This window comes from Octopus bimaculoides, chromosome 24 (assembly GCF_001194135.2).
Source record: "Octopus bimaculoides isolate UCB-OBI-ISO-001 chromosome 24, ASM119413v2, whole genome shotgun sequence".
NCBI classification, from domain to species: domain Eukaryota; kingdom Metazoa; phylum Mollusca; class Cephalopoda; order Octopoda; family Octopodidae; genus Octopus; species Octopus bimaculoides.
In genome coordinates this window covers 15245235-15255234 of record NC_069004.1, presented here as the reverse complement: position 1 = coordinate 15255234, position 10000 = coordinate 15245235, and the positions used below count along the sequence as shown (strand labels likewise).

General features: G+C 36.7%; 1 protein-coding gene and 1 long non-coding RNA gene across 3 annotated transcripts in view; both read left to right on the top strand.

Moving 5' to 3' along the window:
- Nucleotides 1-546: 546 nt before the first annotated feature.
- LOC128250715 (uncharacterized) lies at nucleotides 547-7511 on the top strand. Of its 2 annotated transcripts, none has more exons than XR_008266721.1 (2): nucleotides 547-682; nucleotides 7213-7511. It is a non-coding gene; the product is annotated as an uncharacterized LOC128250715 (long non-coding RNA). The 2 variants fall into 2 exon arrangements; XR_008266722.1 differs by having other exon boundaries at nucleotides 7209-7511.
- Nucleotides 7512-9309: 1798 nt separating this feature from the next.
- Nucleotides 9310-10000, top strand: part of LOC106882402 (transmembrane protein 8B) — an 81700-nt gene continuing 81009 nt past the window's right edge. The window contains exon 1 of the mRNA XM_052976394.1: nucleotides 9310-9425. The gene's annotated coding sequence lies outside the window, so the exon portion shown is untranslated. The remainder of the gene's footprint in view (nucleotides 9426-10000) is intronic.

The following is a 10000-nucleotide window of genomic DNA, read 5'->3' as shown; positions in this document are numbered from 1 at the left end:
TATGAAAACAATAGATGGATCCATCTATTGTTTTCATAATCGGTCATAATGTCTTACGTTTAAGATGATTCCCATGCTTTCCCTGATGAGAAGGTTACAATTTTAATATCAAAGATCCCTATGGATCACACAGGTTGTAATCCTTTGAAACATATGTAGGAATAAAGTATGTAATTATAACATGCGTTTTCTCCAATCCTTAAATTCTTATATATATATATATATATATATATCATCTGTGAACATTAATCTGAAGAAAGAAGCATACTCTAAGTTATACAGCAGTATATATTAAAGTTAGATGAGGCTGGTTTATAGGAATACTTTAGGTTTCATGCCCATAAAGGGCCTGGCTTTATGGCGTATCATCAGATCCCAAAATCTGTTGGCTAAAGGCTCGTCTAGTGAGTGGCCTCTCTAGAATATGGAGGAGGAATTGAGCTTTCAATGTCAACAAAGTCGATTGTCTCCCCTTGACTATCGATCGCTGTTGTCAACAAAGGGGTTGTGTCCCTTTGCCTGTTGATCGCCTGTGGCCCTGCTATCTTGAGGGTTCCAATAGGCTAGCAGCGATTTCGTGTAATGCAAGCACGAGTTCATTTCTTCCTCCATATTCTAGAGAGGCCTTTAGCCAACAGATTTTGGGATTTGATGATACACCATAAAGCCATGGACGTGAAACGTAAGATAATCCCATAAACCAGCTTCATCTAACTTTAATATATATATGTATATCTTTAAATACATATATATTTTTTATCTTTCATCTGTTTCAGTTATCAGACTGCAGCCATGCTAGGGTGCCACCTTGAAGAATTGACCCCAGTGCTTATTATTATTTCTTAAGCCTGGTACTTATTCTATTGGTCTCATTGGCCGGACTGCTAAGTTATGGTGATGTAAACAAGCAAACACCACTTGTCAAGTAGAGTTGGGGGACAACTACAGACACAAGGACACACACACACACACACACACACACACACACACACACATGATGTGCTTTCGATTTCTGTCTATCAAATCCACTCACATGGCTTTGGTAAACCCAAGGCTGTAGTAGAAGACACTTGCCCAAGGTGTCATTCAGTGTATAAATATGTTACCAATACATATATATACATCCATATTTATATATATATCCTCATTCATCAGTTTGTTTTATGTCTGTTTTTCATGCTAGCATGGGTTAGATCCTTATATAATTGAGGCATTGTTTTACAGCCAGATACCCTTCTTCTCACTAATCCTTATCTGTTTTCAACATAAAGGAATCTCTTGTTTCACACATCTTCAAAGGAGCAAAGTGAGTAGAAGATTCGTTTACAGGAGAAGGGACAACATCACTGTTTGTAGCTCACAATTTTAATAGAGTGCAAACACACAGACACATGCATGTACACACACACACGTGTGCGCACATGCATGCATGTATCTAGCTGTTAGACTTATATGCCCTTCTGAATCAGATATAGATAGGATTAGCAAAAAGCTTATAGATAGAGTAATCCCTTGACTTTAATCTAAAATTACACTTAGTTTATGGTTTGACACTGTAGATGTTATAGATTAGTTTAGGGAATTGACAGATAAAAATCAATTAAACTTCTACAACTAGATATCTCTAGCTACTACTTGTTTATTAACCCCATCCTATTTAATAAGATATTCAGCTTTTCCATGAATAACTCTTGATCATCTGGATCAGATATAGATACTATTTTAGCAGCTAGAGGACCATTAATTAAATTTGATAATAAACTTTGGACTTGCAATGTTAGGTAAAATAACTTCAGTATTACAATAGGACATAGCAGCTCTTCTCAAGTAACTGAGCTCATTGGAATGTATCTGCTTTACTGCTTTACTGGGAACAACAACTGCCTCCAAAGAAATGCTGTATACAAGTGTTCAATCTGAACATCGTGGAGGCACAATGGCCCAGTGGTTAGGGCAGTGGACTTGCGGTCGTAGGATCGCTGTTTCGATTCCCGGACCAGGCGTTGTGAGTGTTTATTGAGCAAAAACACCTAAAGCTCCACGAGGCTCCGGCAGGGGATGGTGGCGAACCCTGCTGTACTCTTCCACCACAACTTTCTCTCACTCTTTCTTCCTGTTTCTGTTGTACCTGTAATACAAAGGGCCAGCCTTGTCACACTCTGTGTCATGCTGAATATCCCCAAGAACTACGTTAAGGGTACAAGTGTCTGTGGAGTGCTCAGCTACTTGCATGTTAATTTCACGAGCAGGTTGTTCCGTTGATCGGATCAACTGGAACCCTCGTCGTCGTAAGCAACGGAGTGCCACCAATCTGAACACCAGATAATGTGTACATCGATGCTATTGGAGACAATATTAAAGCAAGATGGTGCCACCATGTTTTAGGGCTAGAAGGAAGGAGTGTAAGTATGATTGCTATGTGATAAGAATATTAACTATTAGATACTGTGGTTGATAATTCAGATTGCTTTTTCACATGATAGTGGAGGAAAACAATGGAATTTATGTGCAACAGAGGCTTTCCAGATACTAGAGTGTAAGTGAAATTTAATTAATAAACTATCACTGGGAACTAATTATATGATGTAATCAAAAATTTTGGAAAATTTCCCCAAAATACAACTCGTCCAATATATAACTAAAGGGCCTTGGTACCCTAATGAACAACTACCTTCGAACATCTTGCTGATCCTTGTTGTCAAGTATATAACTGCTCCATCCAGAAATTATATAATAACACTTGAACATTATGTAATGTCTTATGTATCTGAATTTAACCTTCTACCTCTGTCTAAGGTTGTGTATATACTCTACATGTGTATAACAAGGGTATATGTATATAAGTGTAGAGATAAATATCTATGATTACGACTTTACAAATGATTGATGTTTTCAGTGCGGTTATTGCTGAATTTTGTGAAGACTATTATGTATACGAGGGGGTGCTGAAAAGTTCCTGGCTTTAGGGGTGTTGTGAAAAGACTGGTTGGAGGCCCAACCTTCTGAGTTCTTTTACAGAACTTAGAAAAACTGAAGGACCACTGCAATAAGTGTGTGAATCTGAGAGGGGAATATGTTGAATAAAATCATAATTAACTGGTCCTCCTGTATTTTCTTTTACCTAAAGCCAGGAACTTGTCAGCACTCCCTCGTATATATATATATATATATATTGCATAAATACACATGGGGACATATGTTCACCTGTAAATACATCAATATAGAGAATTATAGTTTTGCATCTATGGAGATCTGGTCAGATGTGCACAGATATAAACACTTACAGGTAAGAGTTATGGATGATGAGAGTGTATGTCTTTGAGTGTGTGTGTATATATTTATATGTGTGTATGTACATGTTGATGTGTACATATATCTGCATATGTATATATATATATATATATTTGATTAATGAGAGAAATGGAAGATGGAAGATACAAGAACTTTTATTGACCACTACAGTTGTTTTGACTCATCTTCTGTTTCTCTCATTAATAAAATATCCAATGAACACTAAGTCAGTGAATTTGCTTTACCAGAAAACTACCAGGTGTATACTGTACAATTTTTTAACAATTAATATATGTGTGTGTGTGTGCGTGTGTATGTGTGTATAAACACACACACACACACACACACACACACACACACACATACTGCTTGAGTCATCTAAGTCAGGGAGAAGATGCACTTGTATAACTGTTAGCAAAGTCGGTATATTGTCTGAATATTATAGTGTTAATTGTCCATTATGGCTGGTCTTACCAATTGGTTTTGCATGAAATTATATAAAGGAATGTTAGGCAACAAACCAGTTATATAATATACGCTCATTAGAGATAGCCGGCATGGAAGGGGAAAAGGTTACCTGTGTGCTCAATGTAAACAATAGACACTTAACAGATGTGATGGGGTCACAGGAAAACAATAAAGACAGCTTTCCTTGTGAAGATATGCAAGAACATTAAGCACGAAGTCTAATCATAGGCACAGGAGTGGCTGTATGGATATGCACTGGAGTGACTGTGTGGTAAGTAGCTTGCTGACCAACCACATGGTCCTGGAGTTCAGTCTCACTGCGTGGCACCTTGGGCAAGTGTTATCTACTATAGCCTCAGGCCGACCAAAGCCTTGTGAGTGGATTTGATAGACGGAAACTGGAAGAAGCCCATTGTGTATGTATGTGTTTGTGTGTCTGTTTGTCCCCCCAACATCGCTTGACAACCGATGCTGGTGTGTTTACGTCCCCTGTAACTTAGCGGTTCGGCAAAAGAGACCGATAGAATAAGTACTAGGCTTACAAAGAATAAGCTCTGGGGTCGATATGCTTGACTATAAAGGCGGTGCTCCAGCTTGGCCACAGTCAAATGATTGAAACAAGTAAAAGAGAGTAAAAGAAAATTCTCTGAAATGCTCAGAAAGTTCCCTAAAAGTAGACAGTATAATGTTCCTCATCAAATTTTAAACATCAAACATTCATTCTTGATGTACATATTTTTGAAGATGTATCATAATATATCTCTTTTTCATGAGATATAAATAAGGATATACTTTACTTATTCATATAAAATATAATTTACCATAATGTAGCATTTTAAATTATACATATTCATATAGATATATAATTATCTATAACATATTTTTATATTATATATATTTATAAACATTTATATATTCTTTTATATTCACTCACATGGTTAGAGAGGACCATGTAGAATCTCCCATACTAGTAGAACAAGGGAAAGAACTCTGCATGCTCCCTTTCTCTCTCTCTCTCTCTCTCTCTCCACTCAGACTGGTAGATATGGGGAAGTAACCCTACAAGTTCTACCAGATGTGTTGGCAAAGTAGAGTAAACCCTGCTGCTTCTCTCATACAGCAGGAGGAGGGGAAGTAACCATGATACCACAAAGTCTGCAAGACATAGCCAGGAGTAATTTACTTGTTGAGCACTCTTCAAGGTATTCAATGTCTCGAAAGATATTAAATGGGTTAGAAATAAATCAACTTGCTTTGGTATATTTGTTCATGGTGGTCAGTTTTGTATTGATTCCCACATGACTAATTGCTGTGTGTTCCCAGGGAATATTTATTTTGTAACACCCCTGCTGGAGTGAATTGCCACACAAGCAAATGTTTGTCATAAATTATATATGTCTGTCTGTCTGCCTGCTTGTCTGTCTGTCTGTATGTAAGTACGTATGTATGTATGTATGTATATTTGCATGTCATTATTCAGTGTTATCTTAAGGTGGTGAGCTGGCAGAATCATTAGCACCCCAGGCGAAATGCTTAGCAGTATTTCATCTGCCGCTACGTTCTGAGTTCAAATTCCACCGAGGTTGACTTTGCCTTTCGTCCTTTGGGGTGGGGGTGGGGGGGGTCAATGAAATAAGTACCAGTTATGCAGTGGGGTCGACGTAATCAACTATCCCCTTCCCCAAATTTTCAGGCGTTGTGCCTACAGTAGAAAGGATTATCCGGCTTTATTTTAAGATTTCTTGTCAATAGAGAAAGAACCAGTTTCTAACTTAGATCCAAGGCTCCTTCTTTGGAATTTCAACAATATCTAGAAACGAAGTCATGGGTATGTAGTGGCAGCATGAGTGCTCTTGAACTTTAGCTGTCCACATTGTAGCTTTTCACTACCCAGTTTGGTTTTACTTGGACTGCCCACATCTTTAACATGATGGACTAGCTTAGTGTCTGTTTGTCAGTTATAAAATGGTAAGTTCTGGCTCGCTAAGCCCCCAGGAAGGATAATTTTGTTACGAACGACCTGGACCTTGATGTGAAAACAATTTGGATTTGAATTTGCAGTTTTCAGTTTGAACAGATTTCAAACTAGAATCCTGGACATTATGCTTAGCGTCCTACTAACACTTGAATAGAAGTAACCAGAATTATTGTGATGCTGTATTTCAGGTTTTTTTTTTAACCTCTATTCTACATTTTGATGAACATTTATATATATGTTATGTTTTGACGATTGAAATGCTTTACCAGTTTGCTTTATCAAATTTCTGAAGTCGTAATAAATGCTTCCTTGTGGTGTATTGCAACTTGTCTCTGAATTTGTTTATTATTGTCCATCTTGAATTTATTTAACAGACCTTACTGCAATTCTTACATCTACATATATAATTAAGCCACAGGTACATTGGGGTGGAAAATAGTGGGAGATGAACAGGGCAGTGGTAAGGGCTACCATTGACAAATTGTGAGGCTGTTCTGGGGAAAAGGGGAAATGAAAGGGGCATTCAGTGGAAAATAGGGTGATAAGGGATGATATTGAGAATATAGGTGGCAAAGTGAGTGGTTCTAATGGGGGTGAGTGGTACAGGGAGTAAGTATGTGAATAGTTGCTCTCATAATTAGAAGCTGAGTAAGGTGGCAAGCTAGCAGAATTGTTAGCATGCCAGGCAAAATGCTCAGTGGCATTTCCTCTGTCCTTATGTTCTGAGTTCAAATTCTGCAGAGGTTGTCTTTGCCTTTCATCCGTTTGGGTTCGATAAAATAAGTATCAGTTGAACATTGCACTATTCACTCAGCTTCTGTAATGATGGTTTCAAATTTTGGCACAAAAAGGCCAGCAAGTTCAGGGGATGAGGTAGGCCAATTACACTGACCTATTCTGTTCCTAATTAATTGAGCTTTAACCCTGCCTTTAACTTTCATGACCTTGTCCAGCAATTTGATACCTATGTAATGACTTCTCTCTCAGCTTTCTCCTTTACCTTTTTGGCAATTGACTATAATATTACTACACTAGTCATTGAGTATGACCCATTCCTGGATAATATAATTAACTATGCAAGTGACTAGAAGTTGCTTGGTCTGTATTCCACGCTACCAGATATTTTAAGCATCATGGTAGTATTTCCTCATAAACCAGGGTTTTTTTCTGTCTTCATATCCTTAATTGCTTTATCTAATCGTACTGCAGTGAATTAGGATAACTAGTCCCTCTGTCGAGTCTACATTAGGAAGACTCTCTTCTTCCCGTACATCCTCCACAATTAACAGTCTTTTATAGTATCACTTCCATGCCTTTTGCTTTTCAGAACCACTAAGTATAAATGTACACATTTCTCTCCCACAACATTATGATTTTCTCTGATATGCTGTCTTGCAATCCAAAACACCTCACCTCTGGTCCTCATGCCATAGAATATTATCAAACTTTTTCCTTTCTGCTTCTTCCCTAGCTAGATAGATCTGTTTTGTCACTTCCCTTCAGGCTGTAGTAATGCTGTGCGCATGCGTAGTCTCATGCATGCGTGGAATTCAACATCCAAGCTTTCCCGCTTTATTCTGTCTTTTTCTCGACTGGCCAGCGATTGAGCAAGGACGTGTCTAGCTGTCTCTCTCCATCTTTCGAACTCACGCTAGACAGCTCACATCAACATACCAACGTCTCAACAACCATGTTCTCACACACAGAAGGTGTCTCAACAACCAAGAGTAAAGCTGTATATTTTCCACCTTAAATAAATATTGTTGAGTTGATAGTTTGGAGTTCTGCGTTCCGTTCAATCCTAATTTAATATGGGAAAGCAGGTGTACATCTAATGATGTATAACCCCCATTCCTATAAGGCCAACTGGTATATTTCTCTGCTGCCACCATTCTTCCAATCTTTCTGAGCCTTTCTCTTTGCTGTAATGGTTCTATTTGCTTTACTTTTCATCCATCATGTCACTCTTGGTCTGGCTGCACCAGTCATAGATTTAGTTATTACCCTCAATAGGTTGTTCTGAAGGAACTTCCAGTTGCCCTTTACATTATAAGTCTATACCTCTTCTTACCTTCTCGTCAAATACATTAACTGGCTGTTCACTGGATTTTTAAGCTACCATAACTTACTTTCCCAGACTAGATTGCATTTCTGATTTTGGTAAGTTGAGGATTTTGTTTATTTTTATATATTCTGACCATACTATACTGATGATCGAAAGTTACATATTATTCTAATAATCATGAAATCATTCGATATATAGTTGAGTTCATTTTTAAAAGGTTGGTTTTTTAAGAGTTGCTTTTCCTCGCATTCGGTAAAAATGTGTTTATTATGGAAGTCTAGTGTGTGGCATTATTCTGTAGTAATGCCCTTATATAAATATATAAATAAATAAATATATTCTTGAGAATAAAAAATGATGGATTTTTTTCCCTTATGAGTTTTTTCCCACTAGCTTCTTGATAAAATTCTTGTAAAAGATTTTATCCTATTATTGAATTAATTATATATATATATATATATGACTGGCCTCTTTCAGTTTCCATCTACCAAATCCAGTCTCAAGGTTTTGGTCAGCCTGAGGCTGTAGTAGAAGACACTTACCCAAGGTACCACACAATGGGACTGAACCCAGGACCATGTGGTTGGGAAGCAAGCTTCTTACCACACAACCACTTATTTTTTATTTATGCATTGTGCTGTACTATGACTATTGCTTCTAGCATTATTTGTCTATTTTTCTGGAGTATAGATGTATGGCTTACGAATCATTTATTATTATTATTATTATCTAGTTATGGTTTGTGTTGTGTGGTGCATTGTTCTTTGCTGTAAGTGCATAATGAGTTAGTAGGATGGTATCATACAGGCACAGCCAGTATAATAGTTAACATTGTGAGGTTTACAATTTTTAGAAGAACTAGAAATCAATTCTGTACTAAAATTTAGCATTTAGAAAAAGGCAAATATAACTGCCTGCAACACAATGATTCTATTTCTAGTTATAAATACTCAGATAGAAAATAGCAGATACAACACGTCCATTTATATCTAAGACACAATTGTATGATTGTACTTATATTAAGACAACAAATGTCCACAAGGATGCAAAATGTCAGTGGTGAAATTTCTATTTTGAAAAGCATTTAGATTCTCCACAAACAAAGAACAAGATAATGAAATCTACAGAATGACACAAATACTTATCAATAATGGATATTTTAACAAACTAATTGACCAATACAACCTATTATATTAGATAGTAAATCTATTAATAATGGATAAAATGCATACAAATGTATTATGTGAATTATATGCCTATTAACTATAGAATATAGAATACTTGATCTGAAAGCTTTTAAAACAGAACATAAAATGCATTGTTAAATCATTAAGTAACACTTATAATATATGAGAAAAACACTAAAATTAAAACCTTAATAATAACAAATAACAAGCAGCTAAACCGGCAAACAATAACCAATGTGATTTATAAAGTTGATTGTAAAATTGAAAGCTAGAGAACTTCACAAATCCAACTGTTATAGAGCTAAAACAACTGTTATTTAGTGCTAAGACATTCTTTCACTGGCTCAACATAGCTTACAAGAAACTCATGTGATGTGCTGCATCAGAGAAGCAATTGCAATACACTACACAGTACACAACAGAAAAACCAAGTTAGGTAGGAAGACATTATCTATATTCTAAAGAATTCCATGCAAAAAAAGAGATAAATAATGTTGGAGCATCATACAAAACCAAAATAAACACAGAAATGGCAAATCAAATAAAAATCAGCACCCTGTTGATGTATAAATCTATCCATAAAATGTTAAACTCCAGTGGTGATGTTTACATCAATCACTTTAGGCCCTGACTACTACAAAGAAGCAGGCAGTAACATATGCCAACATTACTTCATCCTAAAGATGAAAACATGATAGTCTAGAAACATTGATGATGGATTTGGAAACTTTTCTGTCCCATAGAAACAACTGTGAACTGGCAAAGGACAACAAAAGAAAGAAAGAGACCTCAATATTATGTAAATAGAGGAATTTATCTGTAAAAATATGTGACACTTATTGGGTAGCCATGATAAAACTCCGAGTTTCGGATGCCAGGGTGGGAGCCCACGCCAACATCTCTTCAGTTATCTGGATAACTGAGGAGATGTTGGCGTGGGTTCCCACCCTGGCATCCGAAACTCGGAGTTTTATCATGGCTACCGAATAAGTGTCACATATTTTTACAGAT